The following is a 25,613-nucleotide window of genomic DNA, read 5'->3' as shown; positions in this document are numbered from 1 at the left end:
TTCCGTGAAACAGTACAGATCAATCAGATATATTCCCAGGCTAGGATCCTATAATCGCGCTCCGTGAGGGAAAGAGGAGAACTCTAGCGGGTACATGTTGCCCGTCTTAGCGGCGTAGGATCGGGGTCTGTACAGTTTCTATAACTGTCTTACTAGTAACTGGGGAAACACAACTGTGGAGGGGAGCATATAGGCGTTAGCAGACATACGGTAGAGGATAAACAGGTGTCGGATGTTGGGAGATAAGGGGTACCCTCAAAGTGTGCCCATGTCAAGGTGGCGTAGTCAGGGAGCAGGGGCAATCCATGTTAGTGCTTAGTGGGATGGCTAGTGTGGGGTCAGGGTCTTGGCCAGGAGCTATGAGTTCACTCGGGAGAGAGAGGGGGGGTGAGGGGGTGGGGGGGCCGTAGGCGGGTCTTCTGTGTGCAGGGACTGCCGGAAGCTGTGCAGGAGCATGGCCCATTCCATGGAGATGGGATGTCTACGCGCGCCCCTGGCTTCTTCTTCCTTGAGGGCATCTTCCTCCGCCGCCGCCCGCTTACAAACCGCTCCCGTCCAGGCTGCTATAGGGGGGCCCTCTGGGGAACGCCAATGCATAGCTATACATCTGTTTGCCAACAGCAACGCCAAGGACACAAACCGCCTGTGTACTGGTTCTTGCTTAGGGATATGTAGGATGCCTAGAGCGCTGGATTCCCATGAGGCTAGTGTTGTGAGGCCTGTGAGATCTGTCAGTGTGTCGTGCACTGTTTTCCATAGGGGGCGGAGGTCGGGCCAGTCCCAAAACATGTGGCGGAAATCTGCGTCAGGGGATCGACACCTGGGACATAGGAATTGTGTGGATGGGTAGAACCGCTGTAGGCGCGCCGGTGTAAGGTATGCCCTATGTAGTATATAGTATTGGATGTTTTTGAATCGAGCATTCCTGTTGACGCGTTTCGGGGCCTCGAGCGCCTTGGTCCATTCTGAGTCGTGTAATGAGCGCCCGATGTTCTCCTCCCAGGTGGCCCGTAGGGCCGTCAGAGGGGTGAGCGAGAGTTCCTGGATTGATTTGTACAACCAGGTGACCAAGTGGCGTCCCACTCCCATGCGCAAGATAGCATGTATTACTGGGTGCGTGTCTGGTTCCCCTGCCCTGAGATTATGGTAAGGGCGGAATCCCTCAAGTAGTTGCCGGTGCCTGAGGAAGTGACCCGGGGGAAGGTCATATTCTGCAACCAGCTGTGTGATTGGTTTCAGCTGTCCCTCCTCGAAGAGCGACTCCATATCCATGATGGCGCAATGTGTCCACTCAGCCAGCATTGGCGCCGAGAAATAGGAGTCCTGTCTGGGGCAGCCCGCCAGCGGTAGCAACGGGGAGTATGGGGTCCTACTTGGGGCCATCCGGTGGATCCGCATCATACATTGGCGCGCTATCGTGACCTGGTGGGGGTACGTTCGTCTGGGTTTGGTACCCGGAAGGAGGAGACGGATGAGCTCCGGGGTCGAAACTCTACCGGTCGGGTTAAGAGTCTCCTGGGTGTAGCGGTCCGCTGTCCAATACGATAACCATTGAAGCTGTGCCGCCAGGAAGTAGGACTCGAAGGAAGGAGCTCCAAGTCCGCCTAGTGTTGTGGGGAGTTGGAGGGTTTTCAAGGCCACTCTGTGTCGGTTCGCGCCCCAAATGAGGGTGCCTAGGAGAGTGTTAAGGTCCCGAAAGAAGGATCTGGGCGGCACCACCGGTAGGTTCGTGAAGTGATAGAGAAGGCGGGGGAGCATCACCATTTTTGCCAGGGCTATCCGTCCTATCGGGGCCAGCGGGAGCTTGTTCCAGAAGGCTACAGCCGGACGTAGGTCAGCGAGCACCTTCCGGTGATTGCCATCGAAGATGTCCGCCGGAGAGTGGTACAGGCGGACACCGAGGTACCGAGGAGCCTCCGCGGACCACGAGAGTGTATGGGTTCCCAGCCCGACGTTCCGGGGAGGCAAGTGCGGGTGGAGGGGGTAGACCGTGGACTTGTCCCAGTTCACCCGGAGACCCGAGGCGTCCACAAACTCCGTCAGCGCTACTCCTATGGGAGTTAGATCCGCCTCTATGTCACGGACATATATTAGGAGGTCATCTGCTTACAGAGAGACGCAATGCGTCTCGTCCGCTAGCGGGATGCCCCAGCGGACTCCCTCCCGAAGCAGTCTGGCCGCCAGCGGCTCAACCGCCAGGGCAAACAACAGGGGCGATAGGGGGCACCCCTGTCTCGTGCCTCGGCGGACCTCAAATGCAGAGGAGAAGTGTTTCCCAATCCGCACTCGTGTTGTTAAGCCGGTGTATAGGAGGCGGGTGTATGCCATGAGTGTCGGGCCAATGTTGAGACGACTCAGGGTCGCGAATAGGTACGGCCAAGTGAGTGTCGAACGCCTTTTCCAGATCCATAATCAGGCAAGCGGCGCATGGGAATCTGTACCGAACCTGATCCTGAACATGGAAGACGCGACGGATGTTCTGAACCCACATTGGTCTGTATGGACCAGCGGGCAAATGACCTGGGCGTACCTGTCAGCCAAGATCTTCCCGAGGACTTTGCAGTCCGCCGATAAGAGCGTGATAGGACGATACGATCCCAATTGTAGAGGGTCCCTGTGGGATTTGGGGAAGGTCACAATTACGGATTCCCGTATTGACTGGAGGAAGTACTCCCAGATGGAGGGCTGCCGTGAACATCCGAGCCAGTCGGGGAGCCAGCAGGGCAGAGAACATCGAGTAGTACTCCAATGGGAAGCCGTCGAGTCCCGGGGCTTTATTCCGGGACAGGGCGCGCAACGCCTGAGTGATATCCGAGGGCGTTATTTTATTGTCGAGCGTGCGCTTTTCAGCGTCCGATATCGCGGGCAGCGTCAGTGAATCGAGGAAGCGATCCACGCATGATGGAGTGTAGCGGGTTGGGGCCTCGTATACCTGTGCGTCGTGGTGTTGGAACGCCAGGAGGATCTCGGCCTAGGATCGGACTAGCATGCCTTCCGGATTGATGATATCCGTAATTGGCTTGATCTCGGTGTCCTGCCTTGCCATCCAGGCGAGCATTGCCCCCGTTTTGTCCCGGTCTTTGTGTACCCTGGAGGCGTAGGCCCGGAAATTATATTTCCGGAGATCGGCGCAAGCAGCTTGGTATACCGACTTCCCCTCGGCCGTGAGCGTGACAGTCTCTTCCGAGTCATCGGTTCGTTTCGTGAGCGCGGCCAGGCGCCGCTCCGACGTGAGGAGTGTCTGTTCTAGTACGCGGCGAACCCCTGCGATTTGTTGTATGCAGTCCCCCCGTGCCACCACTTTGAATGCATCCCATTCCACCAACGCCGATGATGCCGAATCCGCGTTGTTTAGGAAGTATTCCTGTATGCTGGTTTTGTGCGTATCCCTGAAGACCTGGTCTGACAAGCAGTCCTTAGGGAGGCACCAGGTGGGGACCGGCGGGTGTGGGGGGCGCCAGACCAGGCGTAAGATGTGAGCGTCGTGATCCGAGAGGATCCGACCCAGGTAGTCCGAGGATGTCACCTTCGGGAGGATAAGTGCAGAGCATAAGAACCTGTCCAGACGGACCCGAAGGTTGTGTGGAATCGAGTGGAACGAATAGACCCGGGCCAGCGGGTGTAAGTGTCGCCACGCGTCAGTGAGTGCCCAGTGTGTTGACCAGGCCCTGAAGAGTTCCGCCTGTCGGGGGGTTGGGGAGCCTACGGGGGGGGTGTGATCTGTCCAGGGCGGGGTTCAATGTGCAGTTATAATCGCCTCCCAGAATCCATGGAATGGTAGTGAATTGGGCCAGGACTACTGTGAGGTGATCCCAGAATGTATCTTGGTCAGTGTTAGGGGTGTAAATGCTGCCCAGGAGGACCCCTTGCCCATTCCTTCTAACAATGCGTATCTGCCCTCCCTGTCAACCACCCGTCTAAGTGTTCGAAAAGGAGTGCCTGGCCTAACCCACACTAGAGCGCCTCGAGCGAACGCTGAGTAGGTTGTGGCGCAAAACGTCCCTCGCCATTTAGCCTGCAATCGGCCCAGTTCGGCAGCGTTGGTATGTGTCTCTTGTAACAGTGCCACGCATGCTGACATACGCTTAATGTAGGAGTAGACGGAGTAGCGTTTGCTAGGTGTGTGGAGACCCCGTACATTCAGCGTGAGGACGTTAATGTCCGACTGTGAAGTCTCCATTGCTGTGAGTTCGTGCTTGCGAGTGGGGCACCCCTGTACCTCCCATGGATCGCGTGGTCCTGTGTTTCGTATGTGCACCTGCGCGCCATGCTTCCGTATGTGTAGGGGGGGTCTAACGGGGGTTACAACAGGTAGAACCAAAGGTGGGCAACAGACCCAATGCGAGGGATATATCACCGAGGGTGGCATATCCAAACTGGTGTCCCACTAGGGGAGAAATATAACAACATACTGTGGGGGTGGCAGCAAGTGTTACTGCCGGGCTTCTTTGCGGATCGGGCTGTTGTAGGAGGAGTGACATTCGCACGTGTGCACATACAGCCAATTAACTGAACTTCTTTGGCGCGCAGATTACGCACAGCGCAAGCAACAACCAGAAAGAAAGAGGATACAGCAATCGTTCAGTTGTTCCTCCTGAAGAGGCGCCTGGTTGGCCCGCTTGGGTAGTGTCTGTGGTATGCATCACAAGGAGGGGAGATGAGATCGGACCAAATCCTGACATTGTGCCGTCGCTGTCTCGGTCCTTCTCAGGGGTGAAAAGGTGTGGCCGGCTCTCCAGGTCCGAGGCTTGGGGAGAGGTGTGTAGTTCGGTCACCGCTCGTAGGGCGTCCCGTCGCTCCTGCATAATTTGTGTGAGATCGGGTGAGCCCGAGGGAGAGGACGCTTGACTCTTGGAGTTGCCTGTCTCGGTGCGATTCATGCCACGTCTTCTGGATCTTCGTGAGTCGTTGTTTTGTCTCCGCTGAGGACCGGGTTTAGAGATCAACGGACAGTGGAGCTCCACCCAGTCTTGTGCCTCCTCCGCCGTGGTGAAGAATATGGATTTCCCGTTATGAAGCCCCTTGAGGCGGGGCGGGAACAGTAGGGAGTACTGTAGGTGATTTTTGCGGAGACGTCTTTTAACCTCCAGAAAGGTCGAGCGTTGCTGCTGTACCTCGCGGGCATAGTCCGGGAACACCATGACCTGTTGGTCTTCCACTTGCAGAGGGCCCGCCACCCGGGCCGCGCAAAGCACCGCGTCTCCGTCCTGGAAGTGTAGGAACTTGGCCAGCATAGGGCGTGGAGGCAGGCCCGGCTTGGGCTTCCGGGCGGGGACCCTGTGTGCTCTCTCGATTGAGAAGAACGCTGACCGCTCCGACTCGGGGGTAAACGAACTGGTCCATGATTCCATGTAGGTCAGCGGGTCCGAATTTTCAATCCCCTCCGGTAAACCCAGGACGCGGATGTTGCATTGTCTTGAGCGTCCCTCCAAATCGATTGCGCGCTCCTCAAGGGCCGCCACTCGGCGCATGACTTCCTTCATGTCTGCTTCTTGTGTTTTCACCGTGGGCTGAATAGCTGCCATGTTTCGCTCTCCCTCCTTCACCCTGTCCGCCAGCTTGCGGTGATTGTCACGGATTAGGCTGATGTCTGTCGTCAGGGTGCCCAGACGTTCCTCCATAGAGAGCCGGGACATTTCGATCGCAGCCAGTACCTGGTCCAGTTTCGCCGACAGCGTGGGGTCCGCGTTCGGCGTGTTTGCCTGAGTCCATGTCCTTGTGTGCGGCATTTTCTCGATGGCCGTTTCGGGGACGGCTGTCGTCTGCGTGCCCCTTGGTTTCCCCATTGGGCTGTGGGATGGGGCGCCGTGGCTTCGTGGGGTCCTGAAGCCACGAGTTGTTGGGGCGGGGGCCAATCCTGCGGGGATCAGGTATGCAGTCTTTGTGGTTGTCGTGGTACCCCCGGGCTCACCTCGGGGTCCCTCTGGTTCGGTGGTGGGGCCTGTGCTGGCGTTTGCAGGCTCACGGCAGCAGGTAGTTGGCGCGGTGTGGGGCCAGCTGCGCCCCTCCCTCAAGGCTGTGAATAAATTATGGCGGGAGCCGAGGCCGGGCGGGCCGGGTAGAGGGCTCCTGTGGGACCGCAGTGATGAGGAGCTGGCCCTAATGTGGCGCGCCTCCGCTGTGCCCTGGGGGGGGAGTCGTTGTCGCCGTCGTTATGGGAGGGCCCGACCAGGCCCGGTTTCTGAGCCCTTCCGAGCGCCATGTTAAGGTCAGGCAGCCCGATCCTTGGAGTTGTCCGCTGGTTGTCCAGGGGTGTCTGTGTTGCCTCGTTCCCCAGGCCAGGAAGTGCGGTGTTGGAGAACCACTGGGGGTTTCAGGGGGGTCGGAAGTCACTGGGGGGGTTACGATGAGGGCCCCGGGGGGGGGAGCCGACACTCACCGCCCGACGGGATCTTCTCCGCCGCAGGAGGGTCCGGGCGCCGCGTTGGTGGTGTGCTCGTTGACGTCCCTCAATGCTCGGTGGTCGGGCCGGCATCCAACCGGGCAGCAGTGCTGGTGGGGTGAGGCCCCAGTCCGGGTGCCGCCATCTTGAGCGCCGATGCGCGTTCGCCGCAGCGGATCCAGTGATTAACACCCCTCCGGGTGTCAGATGCGCCGATCTGCCGGGGGCGCCGCAGCTCTGGTCCGTGTGCGCGTTCCCCGGGGTCTCCGGTCCAGCAACGAGGGTGTAGACGCCTCGGGTCTAAGTGGCCGGGGACGCGGCCGCCATCTTGCGGTCCGACTCCCCACTCCGATAATCAAATCTTCCACCCTGGATGCCGCACTTCAGCAGCGGCCGCGGCTCTCACAAATGAAGCCCCTGGTGCTGCCGCCTCCGCCGGTCTCTGTTGTGTTGGCTGAGGCTCACTGCGATCCCAGGAAACGGGCGAGATGCAAGCCCGATCGCGGAGCCTCAGCAAAACACCGCCGCCATCGTGGCTTGCTAAGCCACGCCCCCTTTTATTCAATATTTTTGTACTTACCTGTTTGTAGATTGGCATTCGATATTTTTGTATTCAATATTTTTACTTCAATATTTGTGTAGTTCTATATTATTGTTATCGATATTATGTCAGTGATCCGCACTAAAGCAAATGTAATAGCCTAACTGGGACACAACATTTAAAACCTGCAAACATTGCTTGCTGGTGGACTAGGTCAAGTGATCCACTGAAATGACAATTAACCAGAAGGTGCCTTGCCTATCAACACACTTCCTATCATTTCCTTATTGATGGCAATAATTATTTTCTGCATTCACCCTTAAATCTCCATCAGTCACTCTGATTTATAGTCCTATACACCCTACCTCACCTGGTCTCCCAGCTGGGTAGTGACAACATACATTTTGACATAGTATTTTTCATCTATTTATGCAGTGTTTTGACAAAATACCAGAAAAAAACATTGTGAAACAAAAATATTGTGTCAAGAATATCCAGATAACAAAAAATATTGTCGAAGGTAAAGATTTCGTTGACAGTGTTGATTTAAGTATAGTTACATGTATTAACCTTTTTAAGTATTGGTGTGAAATTTGGGACTAATCCTAATCCTTAGGCGGACTTGCTGAGGCTGGAGGTACCCGCGAACAAGGATTTTCTAGTTCCCGGGAATCGAGCTGACAGGAGGTCTGCCTGGGACCTGAGTGCGGGCCCCTGATGCGCAGACCTGCCCGACACCCCCCAGGGAATCTGAGGCACCCGGGGCAGAGCCTGCTTGGAGCCCTGTTGTCCTCCTTAGAGACCACCTTCTCCTGTGTGATTGGAGATCGGAGGGGGGCAAGGCAGTGATCTGAGCGGCCTGCTTCAAAGTGCCCATCAGACTTCTAACCTGGAGTGACTGTGGTGGTCTTGTGAGGGAGGTCCGTCTCCCGCTTCCCTCTTCTGGACAGTGACATGGTGGTGCTGTGCTGGACTGACGCCCCTCCCCAGGTGAACCAGCTGAGGCTTATAGGGCTCAAGACTGAGGTACTCCGAGGCCTCGGATTCTGAGTGGGGTGGGGTCCTGCTTGGGACCTGAGCACTGGGAGCGGGCCCCTTGCCTGAGGCCCTGGCCAGCCACCCCTGGGAGGGCCCGGGTTGACTGGGGCAGTGCCTGATTTGAAATCTAGTGAATATGTTCTCGGAGGTCCTAGGAGGCACCAGACCCACCAACACACCCCTGCTCTGAGTAAGGGGGGCAAAACGAGGCTGCAGTGAGCCGTCCCCTAGTTCTGGGATTCTACCGGTGGGGTGTCATCTGGAAGAAGTGGTGAGCCCCAGGGGGCCTGCATATCTTACTTGGCTGGGGGGTTCCAACACTGTATCACAGGAGCTGGAGGGCTGGTGACCCTGGAGGAGCGACTGCCGGGCTTTCTTCCCTTTGAGCAGTGGAGGTCCTAGAAATGACATGACCACCGGGACCCCCTCAGGATGGGTCATACACGTTCTGGGTGACTTGAGGTCTAGCTCCACCCACCTGGTCAGGGGGGGGAACGCCACTCCTACACTCTCTCTGAAGGGATGCATAGCAAATTTTGGTTTTTATTAGAGATTGAGTGGTCTTCTTGGCCCAGCCGGCCTCGGCGGCTCCACAAAGGGGAAAGACAGGCCTGCACGCTCGGGCACTGTGCAGACTCAGACCAGAATGCCCAGTGACAAATTCAATGGACTGACCTGGCAGTATCCAGACCTTGTCACAATACTCCAGGCCATCCAGAATTTGCAATCTGTGGTGGAGACTAAGATCGGAGAGGTGTAGATGGATGTGGCCCTGCTGCACCAGGATCTCCGTAAAGCCACAACTAGGCTGACAAAGACAGAAACACAGATCTTGTCAAAAGAAGATGACATCTCCACCCTACAAAAACAAGTCTCTAGTCTGCTCACTAGAATGGCAGACCTCCACAGACGAGCAGAGGATGCTGAAAACCGATCCCAGCAAAACAATATCCGCTTAGTAGGCATCCCAGAACGGGCAGAAGGGGACGACCCCAGACTGGTGGCAGATTACATGGAGACTTGGATGAACTTGTGGATGCCAGCCTACTGCTTGTCCCCCTGGTCTTCTACTGAGAGGGCACACCGGGTGCTGATTCCCTGACCACCACTGGGGGGCTGGCCCTATATTTACCTGCATCCTGTACTTCTGGGAAAGGGACAGCATTCTACAGGAGGCACAAAAGCATGCAGATCTACGCTTTGATGGCATCTAAGTCCTCCTCTTCCCGGATTACAAGCAGTAGGTCCAACAAAGGCGTCGCTGGTATACGGAGATCAAGCAGAAGTTGAGGGCGATGGAATGCAGTCTTTTCTTTTCAGCATGTCTACGGGTTCAATATTTGTAAATCCCTCTTACTTGAGACGCCAGAGGCGGGATAGCTGTGGCTCATGGAGTAGCTACCACTGCTTCTCCAAACAAGTAGCAGGAAACACGGCAGACGAAAGACACACAGAGTTTGTCAAAGATGCACAGATCGCACAACAGATCAAGAAGGGGGCAGAGTAAGGGCCGCTCACTATACCGCTCGGGATCACCCTGGGAGATACCCACATTGCTCTCCAAGAGACTGCCCAACCCTCCTCTGGGGCATGGGGGCAGTGCACTGCAACAGAGGAACAAAGTTCCCTCTCAACAAGTTTGCCGTCCCCCCGCTCAGACTCAGACTTGTCCCATAGCCCCAATATAGTTTGATTAAAACCTGATGATCACCTTGTAGGCAAAGGCAGTGGTCTTGAGACTTGGAGGCTACCTTTGTTCTTGTTCTTGGCTTGATATATATTATATATATATATATATATATATATATATATATATATATATATATATATATATATATATATATATATATTCACGCGGCTTGCCACTCAAAAGACAGGAAACTGCCCGATGCAAAGCGCCAAAGAGTCGACCCTAAAGGTGCTGGTGCAAGGTGATTTATTCAGGTGAAGCCAGCGCTGCCGCCATGAGGCGTTTTGCCTTCGAGAAGGCTTGATCACATGACAAACTGCTCTTCGCTGAGCAAAGCATTTAAAGTGACAGTGCAAACAATTTGATCATGAAAATGGTAAAAATACTATGCATTCAAACGCTGAGATCATGCAATCAATGAAGAAAGCCAAATTTTGAAACATTTAAAATGTTCTAGAGTATTAATGTAAGTAAGCATATTTACAAGACACAAACTGGTAAAAACGATATATATACATGACAAATAATTTCATCTATGTACAAAGGCGTCGGCCCATTATAAATATATAGTCTAAATATCCAGCTTGTGCAAAATACTCAAATAATATGCTCCTATTTGATACAACAGTGTTAATCCAAATTCATGAGACAAGATTTTGAGAAATCTAAATAGAGCCCAAGTGGGCCTGTCACAATGCCTGCTAAAAACATGTAAAGTGCAAATAGTGATAGTGCAAAAATGACAATAAAGTGCAAATGCTACAACAGATAATTCCAAGATAAAAAATAAAGTTTTTTTTAAAAGGAGTCTTGATTCCCTTTTTAAAAAAAAAAATATATTTCATATTATATACAGAAAGAGACACCACATGGGGAACAAAGATTATATTTTGTAAATCCGGACAGGTCTTATAGGCATAATGGTCAATCCTAGATACAAGTATAAAGGTCTTCTCGGTCATTGAGACCATTAGGATTTTTCGTATTGAGCTCCAAGATGTATCTCGTCTCAAGAAGGCGAAGCTTGGCCTCACGGTCTCCTCCCCTCCTTGAAACTTCGACACAATCAATCAGGAAAAATTTGAGCTTATCTGGTATGCCTAGATGTTTATCCTGGAAGTGCCTGGCAACCGGATAATTTTGGTTGTGCCCTGATATTACACATATGTGTTGGAGTATCCGTTTGTGGGCGGGCAGCTTCGTGCTGCCCACATATTGAAGTCCACACGGACACTCCAACACATAAATGGCATAATCAGTCTTGCAGGTAAGCCACTTGGAAATAGCAATAGGATAATCATGGAAGGGACTTTTGAAGTGGGTCCTATTGCTGCCAAATTTACAGGCTTTGCATTGAGGACATGTCTTAAAGCCCTTCTTTAGTGTTGACCAAGTGGAGGAGATACTTGGTTCCAAAGAATTACTGACTAAAGCCTTAGACATGGAGGGGATCTTCGGAATGTAAGTTCTGGTTTGGTGTCTACTTTGTGACCAATCACTGGATCACTTTGAACCAGATTCCAGTTTTTGTATAGGATTTTCCGGAGGGCCCCATGTTGTCGGTTATAGGTCAGAATAACACGTGGGGAACTAGTTTTTACTTCCCCTACCAAGTAAACATCCAAATTGATTTTTCTTGTTTTGGAAATCAGAGCCTCCTGTCTGCTGACTGAATTTGTACGCTTGATCGCTTTACTGAGATTCTCATTAGAATAACCCCTGACCAGGAAACGCAACCTACATGCCTCCTGTGCAGTCGCACATTCGGCATCGGTGCTACAAATTCTTTTTATCCGGAGCATTTCCCCGAAAGGAATGCTCCGAATCAAATGGGCCGGATGTTGGCTATTAGAGTGTAGTATAGTGTTTCCTGCACTGGGTTTTCTATATAGTCTTGTACTGAGAGTGTTGCCTTCTATGAACACCTCAACATCCAAGAAGCAGATGGATTCTGAACTCATATTTGAAGTGAAATTTAAATTGATGGTGTTTCTATTGATCAAATCAACAAAAGTTTTTGCATCATCAGTGCTCCCCCTCCAAATAACAAAAATATCGTCAATGTAACGTAAATACAGAACAATGTTGTTAGTAATAAAGTTGTTTGCCGACTAGGACCTGCTCCTCCCATAGCCCGACGTGTAAACACGCGTAGCTAGGTGAGAAGCAGGCCCCCATCGCCACACCTCTAACCTGATGGTAGATCACGCCTTTGAAGATAAAAAAGTTTTGTTCGAGGCACATTTTGGTCATGTCCAATAGCATTCTATTGTGTGCCGTCGATTGAGGGGAGCCTTTGTTCAAATAGTAGTCCAATGCTTTCAGTCCATCGCAATGTTTTATAGATGTACAAAGAGATGAAACATCCAAAGTCATTAAAACCATGTCTTCTTCCCAGATAAAGTGTTCGATTTTGCTGAGGAAGTCAAAGGAATCCTTGACATAAGAATTTAGAGTCTTAACATGGTTCTGTAAGTAGAAGTCCATGGGGCATATTTATGAGTTCTGTCGCATCTCTGCAAATCAGCAGGGATGCGCCAGAACTGATGCGTCACACAAATCCCTCCTTGCGGCACCACAGATGAGCCGCATTTACAATGCGGTGCACCATGGTGCAAGGAAGGGCAGATGCGCCGCCCGTACAACACGCATCTTGTGTTGTACGGGCGGCGCATTGCTGGAGTAGCGTCGCAAGTGCGACGCAACTCCTGCAATGTACAGAGGCCACCCATACATAACGTGGTGTGTCACTCCTCACGCCTGCTTCAAGCAGGCGTAAGGATTTGACGCAGCAGCATCGTAAAACTGACTCCGTGAAATCTTGTAGATTTCACTGCGTCAGTTTTATGGGGCTTTCCTACGAGAGAACGCCCACCCTGCGACAGAACGCCCACATGAAACCTGACGCAGGTTCCATGTGGCGCAGGGCTTTACAACGTGACGCATCTGCCTAGATGCGTCACGTTGTAAATAGGTCGCAGGGATGCGCCACGTTTCCGCCCTGTTGCATCACGCAACAGCGGCGTAAACGTGGCGCAAGTCCGACCTAAATCTGCCCCTATGTATTTGGAAACATGTTCCAAGGAACTATTGATCGCTGAGATGATAGGACGGCCCGGTGGTGTGGAAATATCCTTGTGAACCTTTGGGATCAAATAGAATGAGGGAATGACCGGGTGATCCTTCCTTAAGTATCTGAACTCATCATGGGTAAGGAGTCCAGCACTTCTCCACGCTTACAATTTTTGATGTTGTTTCACCCACATATTTTTGACAACCTGGATATTGCTTCTGCGATAACAGGAGGTATAATTTAATTGCGATTCTGCCTGCAGGAGATACATGTTCCTGGGCCAAAGGACAACGTTTCCGCCCTTATCGGCCTGTTTCACGATGATGTTGTGGTCCTTTTGAAGTTTTGTGATTAGTTGTTTATAGCACTGATTCTGCTTCAATATATGAAACTTCCTTTTGTTTGTTGTTGTATAAAGTTGTTTGATGTCTCGAACCACACTCTCCGGAAATGTATCCAAATTGTCATGGTCCATGATGGGTTGAAAGGTGGATTTGGCCTTAAAAGAGGTGACCTGTTGTCCTGTTGAATCTAGTGGCATTTCCCTTGTATTGTCAACAGTTGGCTCATTTTGTAAGTCCCAAAGAGTGTTAAAGGTGGCCTGACTTTGACTGCTGCTCATGCTGGAACTTGATGCCGTTACAGAATAACTATCCTTTTTTGGATGTTGTTCAAAAAACTTTTTCAGTTTCAGTTTCCGTGTAAATCTATAAATGTCCATGCGAGTGTTGGCATAGTTCATATTACATAGTGGACAGTACGATAGTCCCAAATTGAGCACAGCTGTCTCCGCAGTGGTGAGTTTTAAATTTGAGAGGTTGATTACTGATTTTGCTTCGTTTTCTTTGTTCTTTTTTGATGACGTTTCCAATGGCCCTGTTTGGTTGAGAGTACGCGGCTTGAGGTTTCGGGCGCGACATTTTTTGCACTGCCAGCGTTTGCGGTTTGCCCGCTGTTTTTTATATATATATATTTCCACAGAAAAAAACCATAGGTTTCACACATGTTATGGTTAGCTGGACATTTCACTCATACAACACCATTGAAATTCCCCCGTTATGGTGAGTTCAACTAACTATAACTTGCGCGCCCGCAATGCACTGCTGATGATGTCACATATTACATCACTCATGACATGGTCAGTGACATCACTCATGACATTGCTGAAGACATCTCAAATTACTTCACTGATGACATCACTGATGACATCATCCAGTGAATGTGTGTCTTTCTGAAAAATAAATATTGTAGATGTAGGTAGGCAAATACTGGTCGGTAACGGCCGAAAATACCGAATTTCGCTCGTTACCGACCGGAATTAGCTCCTTGAGATGTAGGAGTCAAAAATACACCGATTCGGTAAATATGAGTCAGTATTTTACCGACTCGGAATTTACCAAATTCTTATTTTCCGAATTCTTAAATACCAATTTCTAATTTACTCAATTCTTATTTACTAAATCGGTAAATAAGAAATGGTAAAAAATTACCATTGAGATGTAGGAAACCTCAAAAATACCAAATTTCGAGAAATTCGGTATTTAAGAGTCGGTATTTACTATGGAGTGGAAGCAGGTGGTAACCAGGTGCAGGCTATAAAAAAGGACCCAAAATGCAACAGTTTGAAGAGAATGGCGGCATTCTATGTCATTGCAAGGTGGCTACGGCTACAGGCAGCAGGGGAGAGGGTCTGGAGAAGGGAGGAGCAAGTCTACAGGCAGAGGATTACGCTTTTCCAACTCACTGAGCCAGAGATATTGCAAAGGTACAGGCTTCAACCCCACACCATCCTGGACTTGATCAGGGACCTGCACTCACTCCTGGAGCACCCAACACCAAGGGTCCACGCCATCCCACCCCATGTGCAGGTGCTTTGTAGCCTACACCTGCTTGCATCTGGGAGTTACCAGAGTGTGATTGCTGCGGTAGGTAAGGTGTCCCAGAGCTGCCTGTCTCATTTCTTCACGAAGTTCCTGGAGGCCATGATGCAGAGAATGCATCATTACATTAGCTTCACTGACACACATGCAGAACTCGTGAGACCAAAACTGATTTCTATCAACTGGCACACTTCCCTCAAGTCATAGCCTGTATAGATGGCACCCACATCCCAATCTGCCCACCTGCAGCCACAGAATACATATACAGGAACCGGAAGTCAACACACTCAATCAATGTGCAGATGATATGCAACTTTGGCAACATCATAGCAGACATTGTGGCCAAATTCCCTGGAAGCACCCACGACTCCTACATATTCCAGAACAGTGGGATCTACACACGTCTTGCTGCTGGAGATTTTGGGGAAGGATACCTGCTATGTAACTAACAGTGACACACTGTGATAGTTACAGCAGATGAATGTATAATGAGTATGTAAGTAATGGCACTCTATTTTCCACCTAGGCGATAGCGCTTATGCTGTGCGGTCCTTTGTGCTCACCCCCTACCTTAATCCATCTACCAGGAGTGAGAGGTGTTACAATGTGGCACACAGAGCAACACGCAGCATTGTAGAACGCACATTTGGACTTCTAAAAAGCAGGTTCCGATGCCTCCACAAAAGCGGAGGTGCACGGCAGTACACTCCTATCATCTGCTGTAAGATCACTGCGACCATGCTGCACAACCTTGCCACCAAGAAAGGCACAGAAGTGGAAATTACATATCATGAGGACATTGATGATGGAACGGAACAGCAAGAGCCCTATGCAGTAGGAGCAGCGCAAGCCACAGATGGGAGACTAAGATGGGCAGAGATCACATGCAGATATTTCTAAGTAAGTAAGGAGACACAGCTAGGCTTTGTACTGGAATTACGTAGTTTAATGGGCACTATGGCAATTTACTGATAGCACACTATGCTACTTCAATGTCTGAATACCCCACAGGTTACCTCACCGTGACATGTCCTGTGGGTTGTGGGAATCATCATTGTTTGCGCCCACGCACAACAGTGCGGGATGCACGAGACTGGGTGGCAATTGTGGCAGTGGAGCTTGGGTCAGCAGATTGGCCCCTGCTGCTTCTTCGAATGTCAGGAATAGGAGTGCTACAGCTACTCCTGCTGGTGGAGTCTTCAGTGTCCCCGACAGCTGTGTCCCCTGCAGTGGCTGCCTGGTTCTAAGTAGTAGTTCCATGGCAGAGGTTACTCTCCCCATCCCCCTAGACAAATCCGTGCAGCAGTGCACAATGCCATCTTGCATGGCAACAGATTGCCGACACAGCAGGGAGGTTGCTGTGGCAAGCCGGTTCATGGCCTTGATGTGTTGCCACATGCACTGTCGATCCCAGCGCCTCTCTGTGTGGTCAGAATCTAGTTTCACAGAGAGCAATCATGCACTGCGACATGTCCCTCATTCCCTGTGCCATGGACTTCATGCTCTCTGCCAAGGAGCCAATCCCCCGGTCAATGTTGCCCATCCTGGTATTCAAGTTGCGCACCTGTCTATGTACTGCTAATATGCCCTTTGCTTGCGGGCACTGGACTTTGACCATAGTGGCCTCCAGACCACAGAAGACCACCTCTCCACCCTGAGCATCGGCTCTCTCCTGTACCCTTCGGCGTCTGGCACCGGTGCGCACACCTCCAGATGCGGTCTGCTTCCCAGCGTTGTCTGCCTCAAGTGGATCTGTTTCTGTGTCACCCTCCCCGTCATCCTCATCGGATATCTCCAGAATCCTGAGAGGGGGCACATCATGCCTCCTTGGCCTTACCAGTTCAGATGACACTGAAGTTGGTGTGGGGGAGAGTGCTGGTATTTCCAACTGTTGTGAGCCAAACAGCAGAGGTGACAGAGGCTGTGGTGTGGTGTGTCACTCTGGTGTTGTTGCTGTGTGCGCTGTGGGTGGCGAAACAGTGCTTTGCCCTGCACTTGTGGCTGCGTGCTCACTCCTCTCCGTTGCCGGTGCCCTCTCCTCCCTTTCCTGCGCTGTACTGCACGATGACTCTCCTGTGGACAGATATTAAACATTAGCTCAGTGATGATGTACACCTCTGTGTCATTATTAAATCACATTCCTGTCACACAATTGCAGAGTCCTCAACTGCTTATGGATGTAGTGTTTGGCATGCCTTACTGTGATGACTGTATTGATGTATGTTTCTATGACTGCGTCTCCCATGATGTATTGCAGGTAAATCCTAAAACCTGTACTGGAGTGTGATGCACACAATCACATTGGGGAAGAGGGACAGGGAAGGGGGTGGGGATTGATGTCCATGCAGCTTACCTTGTTTTTTTGCAGCTCTGGCTGAGCTGTCAGCATCTCCTATACCATGGACACTCTCTGGCTCCAGGGTGGACTCCACCATCAGCTCCAGGTCTGTTAGTGCAGGTGCACTGTTCCTTCCTTCACCTGTGGCACCGACTTCTTTTTTCTGGGCTGCCAGCTTTTTTTGGTTATGATCCGAAGCTCATACCACTGTTTTTTCAGGTCATCAATGTCCCTGGTTGTGACCACGATGGCATTCACCTTGGACTGGATCCCCAGCCAGGTGTTCCTTTTAAAAGACTCTGCTACATGCAGAGACTGCTTGCCAAAGAGCTGGGTGTGGTGTCTCACAACCTCCTCCACCAGCACCTGCAGTTCAGCTGTGCTGAATTTAAGTTTCCTTTTGCGCTCAGCTCCATCCTTCTGGGCATCCTGGGACTCCATTGTGCAGCTCAGCTCAGCTCTGGGCAGCCTGTTCCTCAGTGTGTCCCTGCTCTCAATGTTGTTCAGTTGCTCTGCACCTGCATGGGTCTAGACACTTCCTGGTAGTGGGGTGGGGTAGATGCATTTGATTGGTTGGTTCCTCTGTTGCTTTGTTTTGGGATGTGGTGAGTGTTCCTGATTGGTTGACAGGCTCAATTGGGTGTATTTTGTATTTCCGAATCGGAATTTACAGATTCGGTATTTACCGATTCGGAAATACCAATTCTGTAATTCCCATAGTGTTGAATGGGTGTTACCGAATCAGTATTTACCGAATCGGTAAATACCGAATCAGTAAATACCGATTTGGACTATTCGAATTTTACCGAATCTGTATTTTTTACGGAATTTTTTCCTACATCCCGTTTTTCAAATCTAAAATACCGAATGGGATTACCTACATCTGGCCCTTAAGGTTCTATTTTTGAATGTGTGTATCAAAGGTTATATTAGGGTGAGAGGAGGTCTGCCACTCTCTCACAAGGATGATGTCATCAGTGATGTCATCAGTGATATAATTTGAGATGTCATGAGTGATGTCATGAGTGATGTCACTGACCATGTCATGAGTGATGTAATATGTGACGTCATTAGCAGTGCATTGCGGGCAGGCAGCTGTGTTGCAGAGAGGTGTTCAGAGGACACGCCCTCTTTTTACAACACTCTGCAACACAGCTCTGTGGCACTTACTGGAGATACCTGTTGGACAAGTTGCCCCCTAAGGGAATTCTAGATTGAAGAATAATTAATTCCCCAACTTAAAACGGGCCACAGGGCATGTTAACACTTACATCACCTCAACCCCTTCCCCCTACCTTCACCACTGTGCAAACGCGCCGTGTTGCGTGTTCTAAGTTGGGGGATCAAGTCCCCTTGCATACTGGGGGTCCCTGGGGGCCAACTAGCCCACCAGGAACCTCCAGTATGTGCCAGGGGGCTGCATTGCAGAGAGGTGTAAAAAGGGGTGTGGCCTCATTACACCTCTTTGCAACACAGCCCCCTGGCGCGTTTGCAGATGGGTAACTAATTCTCCTTGCATACTGGAGGTCCCTGGGGGCCAACTAGCCCACCAGAAACCTCCAGTATGCGCCAGGGGGCTGCATTGCAGAAAGGTGTAATGAGGCCATGCCCCTTTTTACACCTCTCTGCAACGCAGCCCCCCTGGCGCATTTGCAGAGGGGGAACTAATTCACATAGTACTGCAGTATCAGTGCTTGCGCTTATGAAATGAAATGAAATGAAATGAAAACGGGATTTCTAGAGCGCATGGCTGCCCGGGGGCGTCCCAGCGCTGGGATTGTACTAGCCACTGAGGGGGGAAGCAAAAAAACGGGAAGGGAATAGGCAAATTATTGTGGGAACAGGTGGGTTTTGAGAAGCTTGCGAAATTTGTTGTGATTCGTTTCTGCTCGAAGATGGATGGGTAGGGCGTTCCACAGTATTGCTGCTGCAACTGAGAAACGACGTCCTCCAGTACGGGCTTTCTTAATTTTATGTACTGTGGCCAAGTTACCATGGGAGGAACGCAGAGATCTGTTGGGTTTATATGGGAAGAGCCTAGTTTTATGCAACGGGGGACCCTGATCTTGTAGAGCTTTGTGCGTTATACATAGTGACTTGAATTTGACCCTTTCACGGATTGGGAGCCAGTGAAGGGTCTTCAATGCAGGTTTAGCTGATGTTCTGCGGGAGGTGCCTGTCAGGAGCCTAGCAGCGGCATTTTGAGTTCTCTGCAAGATGTTCAGGGTTGCTTCAGGGGCTGCCAGGAAAAGGGCATTGCCATAATCTAGCCTCGATGATATCAGCCCTTGTATTAGGAGCTTTTGAGAGGGGGCAGGGAGCAGGGGCAGAATTTTCCTGGCTGAGCGAAGTAGGCCTACGCAGGTACCGGCGTTTTTTTGCCTGGGTTTTAAGAGAAAGGTCCTGTTCTAACCAGAAACCCAGACTTTTGAGCTCCGGCTTGGGTTGGGGAAGGGTCCCTAGGCAAGATGGCCACATTGCGCTGGGGAGGAGTGATGTTTGTGGTCCCAGTAGCATGAGCTCGGTTTTAGAGCCGTTCAGTTTCAGTCTTGAATCACACATCCACTGATAGATCCCTTCAAGGCAGTCATGAAGGTTTTTGATTTGAGCACTCTCTAGCGAAAAAGAGACCACCATTTGGGTGTCATCAGTGTATGTGATGGTTTGTATCCCTAATGGGGAGACCACTTCATCCAGGGGGGCCATGTAGGTGTTAAATAGTGTAGGGCTCAATGAAGAGCCCTGGGGGACCCCACACTGGAGGGGGAAAAATCGGATCGCTCAGTACCTTCACAGACCTGAAAGGTTCTGTTTTTAAGGAAGTAAGTGAGCCAGCGAAGTGCGGTGTTTCTTATTCCTAAGTTGGACAGTCGCTGTTTCAGGATCTCATGGTCCACCGTATCAAATGCAGCGCTTAGATCCAGGAGGATCAGTATTACCGTTCCCCCTGAATCCAATATGCATCTGGCTTCCTCCATCACTTGAAGAAGGGCGATCTCGGTCCCCTGCCCAGGACGGAACCCAGTTTGAGAAGGGTGAAGAAGGTTGTTGGCTTCTAGGAAAGCCGATAGTTGTTGATTAACAACCTTCTCCGTGATCTTACTTATCCCTGGTAGTAGGGAGATAGGGCGAAGATTGGAGAGATCAAGTGGGTCGAGACCTGTTTATTTCTGTATGGCTTTTACTACTGCATGTTTCCAGCTATGGGGGACCACTCCTTGGCTGAGGGAGGCGTTGATGAGATCGGTGGCCTGGTGTGAGATAGTGGGTCCCACTTGTTTGAGGATATGAATGGGGGCAGGATCGTTTGGAGAGCCACTTTTCATCCCTGAGAGAGTTTTAAGTAATTCTTCCTTGGTCATCTGATGGAAACTGTCGAGGATAGGACCATTTAATGAACGAGTCAAGGTTTCAGCGGGGATTTTGTCAGATTTGAGGGGGAGGGTTTGTAGAATGGTAGTTATTTTGTTCTGAAAATAAGATGCTATTTGATTGCATCTAGCAACAGAGGGTAACTGGGTTGGGGAGGGATTTGGAATTTTTAATACGTTTTTGAAAATTTTATAGGTCTCGCGGGACGAATTAGAGGCAGATTTAATTTTTTCCTCATAGAAGGAGGCCTGAGCTGACTTTCAGGCTAGTTTATAGATGTTCATTGATTTTTTATATTCTTCTTTAAAAAGTGGGTCCCAGTTTTTCCTCCATTTGCGTTCTTGAACTTTACAATTTTTCCGAAGAATCTTGAGTTCTTGGGAGTACCAGGGGGATTTAAAAGAGGTGCATTTTTTCTTTAGATTCTTCTTCGGAGCGACTTGGTCTAAGGTGGAGGTAAGCCAGTTGTTAAATTTTTTATCTGCTTTGTCTGGGTCGGGATCTGCATAAGGGGCAGAGTGAGTTAGTTTTTGCACCCAATTTTCAAGTGGTATTTTGGACCAAATTCTATCCTGTTGTCTTGAGGTAAGGGTCTGGTGGGTGACAGGAGTGATCTGCCAAGAAAAAGGAATCAGAAAGTGATCTGACCATGGGAGGGGGAGTGGGTGGGAGACTTCTAGATTAAGGAGATTAGTGAAGAGTGGGTCTAAAAGATGTCCTTTGGAGTGAGTTACTTCGGAGTTTTTAAGTTGGATGTCAAATGCTTTTAATTCCGAGATTATATCTCCAGCTACTTTATCTTTGTTGTCCTCAAAGTGGAGATTTAAGTCTCCTAGAAGGAGAAAGCTGGAGGTCAAAGTGCCCGTGGATATGGTGGCCTCTAGCAGAGAATTGACGAAATTTCCTACGCTGGTGGGAGGACGATAGATGAGAAATCCCGAAAGGGTTTTATTGGGATTTATTTGGAGGGAAAAGTGTAAGTTTTCACAGTCCTCAATACCTCCATTTTGTATTCTGCAGGTAAGGGTGTTTTTATAAACAATCGCTATCCCTCCTCCTTTGCCCTTAGATCTATTTTGGTATAATATGAGGTAGCCTGTGGGTAGCATATTGACGATGTCGGCTTCGGAATGGCGCGTAAGCCACGTTTCCGTAAGGAAAAGGACATCTAATGTCATATCCTGGATCAGCTGGTTGATTTCTACGGAGTGTTTAGATGCAGATCTACAATTAAGTAATGCTAGGTTGACCGATTTAATTGTAAGGTGTTTCCCTCTAGTAATGTCAGAGGTTAGCGGTATGGGGGTGAGGGTAGATGTGGTCGGGCGGTATTGAAGGAGATGATCCCTCGAGTATTGTAGTCTCTTACCTCCTGATTTGGGCATAGTGAGAGGCCCTGTGCCCGGCCTGGCCCAGACGGGCCCAGACGGGCTTGCCTCTGGCGCGCTTCCGGCGCGCCAACGGCGCGCCCGCTGCGCGGACGAGAAGAGGGCTTCATTTTATGGTGATTGGGCCGAAATCGCCCAGCCACTAGAGCGCTGTCCAGGCCCCTATCTAAGATGGCGGCCGTGGATTGAGTGCCTCTGGGATAAGTAAATAAGGCAGACCGGGAGCCCTAAACTGCTTCAGGTCGTGCAATTTGTCTGCACGAGGAAGCGGCTCACTCAGGTATGTTTAGCAAGAATTATGGACAATAAACAGCGTTTTTACAAAATTACAATAAAAACGATTCTGTGCAATTTTAAAACAGTGCAAGTGCTGGTAAAACGATTTAATGCAAAAACGAGCTTTGTAAGTTGATTAATTTAGCAGGAGCAGCCAATTGTTCTGCTGCTCGAACTCTAGCCTCCCGGCTTCAGCCTCAGGAGGGCACAATCACTGGTTGGTGAAACTGTAAGGAGCTCTTTTAAGGTGATTGGGCCGAAATCGCCCAGCCACTAGAGCGCTGTCCAGGCCCCTATCTAAGATGGCGGCCGTGGATTGAGTGCCTCGGGGATAAGTAAATAAGGCAGACCGGGAGCCCTAAACTGCTTCAGGTCGTGCAATTTGTCTGCACGAGGAAGCGGCTCACTCAGGTAGGTTTAGCAAGAATTATGGACAATAAACAACGTTTTTACAAAATTACAATAAAAACGATTCTGTGCAATTTTAAAACAGTGCAAGTGCTGACAAAATGATTTAATGCAAAAACGAGCTTTGTAAGTTGATTAATTTAGCAGGAGCAGCCAATTGTTCTGTTGCTCGAACTCTAGCCTCCCGGCTTCAGCCTCAGGAGGGTACAATCACTGGTTGGTGAAACTGTAAGGAGCTCTTTTAAGGTGATTGGGCCGAAATTGCCCAGCCACTAGAGCGCTGTCCAGGCCCCTATCTAAGATGGCGGCCGTGGATTGAGTGCCTCGGGGATAAGTAAATAAGGCAGACCGGGAGCCCTAAACTGCTTCAGGTCGTGCAATTTGTCTGCACGAGGAAGCGGTTCACTCAGGTAGGTTTAGCAAGAATTATGGACAATAAACAGCGTTTTTACAAAATTACAATAAAAACGATTCTGTGCAATTTTAAAACAGTGCAAGTGCTGGTAAAACGATTTAATGCAAAAACGAGCTTTGTAAGTTGATTAATTTAGCAGGAGCAGCCAATTGTTCTGCTGCTCGAACTCTAGCCTCCCGGCTTCAGCCTCAGGAGGGTACTGGTCATAGCACGCCCCGTCCTGCTGCGTTGCGGGAAGCCCCCCATGATGAAGCATGACACCAAGGGCCCTTTTGGTGTATGAGGGGTAATTAAACAAACACTGTGTGTGTGTCCTACCAAGATTGGAAACACATTCATTTAAAACCTCTTCTGATGTGGATCCTTATGTTTTGTATGAATCTCTGAGGGGGACGTATCCACCTCCAGTGCCCACGAGGTGCACTACCTCTTCACTCCCTAATCCTGTTTTTCGTAGTGTAGACGCACACTGCCTTAGGGATGCAGCAGTCACATTCCCTCCCCAATGTTAGCCTATGGCTGTGTCCCCCATGGAGTGAACGGTTTACTGCACAGTTGATGACTGCCGGAGGTAGAATGTTGCATTTGTCCCATATGTGAGGACAGACTTCTGAAATTTTAGCGCTGGTATAGACAGTATTATTGACTTAATTTGAGTGTTTTCTGAGGCAGTTTTGTGACAGTTATGTGTGTCACCACACCACAAATGAGGGTAAAAATGTTTACTTTTGTAATGCTCCATTCCCATTGTAGTATTGCCTAAGGCCTGCTTTGCGCACATGTTATGTTAGCATGGCTTATTAGAATTTTAAACGCCATTTTACCTTTTGCCGCTTGTGCACACGACACTGCATAGCTGTTTTTGTAGGTTAGCCTTCGTGAAGGTCAACACATGAGAAAGGGTTTCGTTTACGACATCTCTAGACTTACATTGTGCCCCTAGTCTGCATAGTGAGTGCGGAAGCCGTCAAGGTTTTCAAGGTTTTCAAAACATGGTAGCTGCTTTTCGACATGATCGAGTAACGCTTTCTAGACACAACAATTTGGCAGCTGTGAGCCAACTAAGATTCTGACGCCCTTTTTATTGCACACTTGCCATGATTTCACACACTTGGAAGATTTTCCATTTCCAGGGATGCAGAGAGCTTATGCTGAGCCAGATGTGATTTACTCTTACTGAGCAGAAAGCCTAAGAGACCTTTTTTAGTTTATAATACATAGTTCCTATATAGGGAGGGTGTTAAAACTAGGCGCTATAAGACCTATTTTCACCATCATTGTAATTTGATTTCTCCTTTTGAATTTTATGGAATTGTAACAATGCTGACCATATTATTTCAAATCATATGTCTGCTTATGTTAGCTGAGATACTGCACATGAGATCATGTCGTTAAAATAAATGTTTTAACCTTACTGTGTCTCTTATTTACTACTGTTGTGGATTGGTACAAGAGTATTCAAAAGAGTGTTCTCACTTCCCACCATTCCTGAGTTTGTACTAAGTCGCATGTTCTAGTTTGTCTAATTACTGTTTACTTTGCTATAGGACGAAAAACTAATGTGACACTGATGCTAGCTGGTTGGGCTTTTTCTAGGTACTGAGGTGAGTTTCTGGTATTCAATCACAAAAGAGGGGCGAGGGTCAAATTAGTTTATACTCTACCACCCCAGACCCCCAAGGACCTCAATTGTACACACATGAGGGGTGAATAGAGTAGGTAACATAAAAAAAATACATATATGCACAACAAACAGAGAGGGCCCCGATAGGGCAAATCACTCTATTTGAGAAAACTGCCTTCACTCACATACCAAGGTATGTGACATGCTTCATCATCGGGCCTGCTTACAATACGCCCTGGTGTATCCCCACACAGGGCGGAGCATGAGGGAGGGGAAAAAAATAATACATTTCTCTTAACACGACATATAGTCAGGACAAGTGGACATAGACAACACGTAACACATAAATTGGTGAGAATCGTGCAGACACCAAGTGATCTCAACCGAGAAGTGCGACGAAAAAGTGCAGTATGGGGAGTGATTAAAACTGATTAAAGGTGTCAACCAGAACACAACCTTTATTAAACTTTTCTTGACACCCACAAGGTGGTGCAATCCCTCATTAGTATACACCTACTCTTTCTTTCAATTTTTTCGTGTCATGTCTTTTCTATAGCCATTAGAATTCATTGTCTAGTGTTGAGTCAAAGACCCCGTTCACATATTATGCACGAACTCCTGCTCATTTGTCACTTGTCCCTGTATAACCAAATATATGCAAGACACAATTCCTTGTAATTATCCAAGTCCCTGAAATAGCGTAATCACTTGTATCTAGTTCCTAGCCCCACTCTATATCCGAGGGACCATCATTATACTGCCATCTACAACTCTTACTGTTTAGGTGCCCCCGCTCAAGGTGGTATATATTGTGTAGTTCACTTACCGAGTTTAGAAATATTACAAACTCGAACTGGTGTCCGGTGAGTAGGACGCCCAGGAACACAATCTGGAAGATAAATATGGGAGGAGATGTTACCTTAGAAATCTCTGCCTCCCGATGTACGTCTGTTGATAGGGATGTCAAAACCTGCTTTTTAGCATTACAGTACCTTCATCGGATGCTGGCTTTCACCTGCGCTGAAAGTGCTCATCCCCTAGAGCCCTCTCCTTACCGTTCCGTAGGCCCGTCCTGGCTTAATCACCTACAACCCGTAACACCGCGCAGATTATACGCGTCGTGTTGCCCTGTTCTCTAAATGTTGTAAACCAGCTGGGGCATCCCACGTTACCGCGCTGGAGACGTCG

This window comes from Lissotriton vulgaris, chromosome 3_1 (assembly GCF_964263255.1).
Source record: "Lissotriton vulgaris chromosome 3_1, aLisVul1.2, whole genome shotgun sequence".
Lineage (NCBI taxonomy): Eukaryota > Metazoa > Chordata > Amphibia > Caudata > Salamandridae > Lissotriton > Lissotriton vulgaris.
This window is presented reverse-complemented; position numbering follows the sequence as displayed.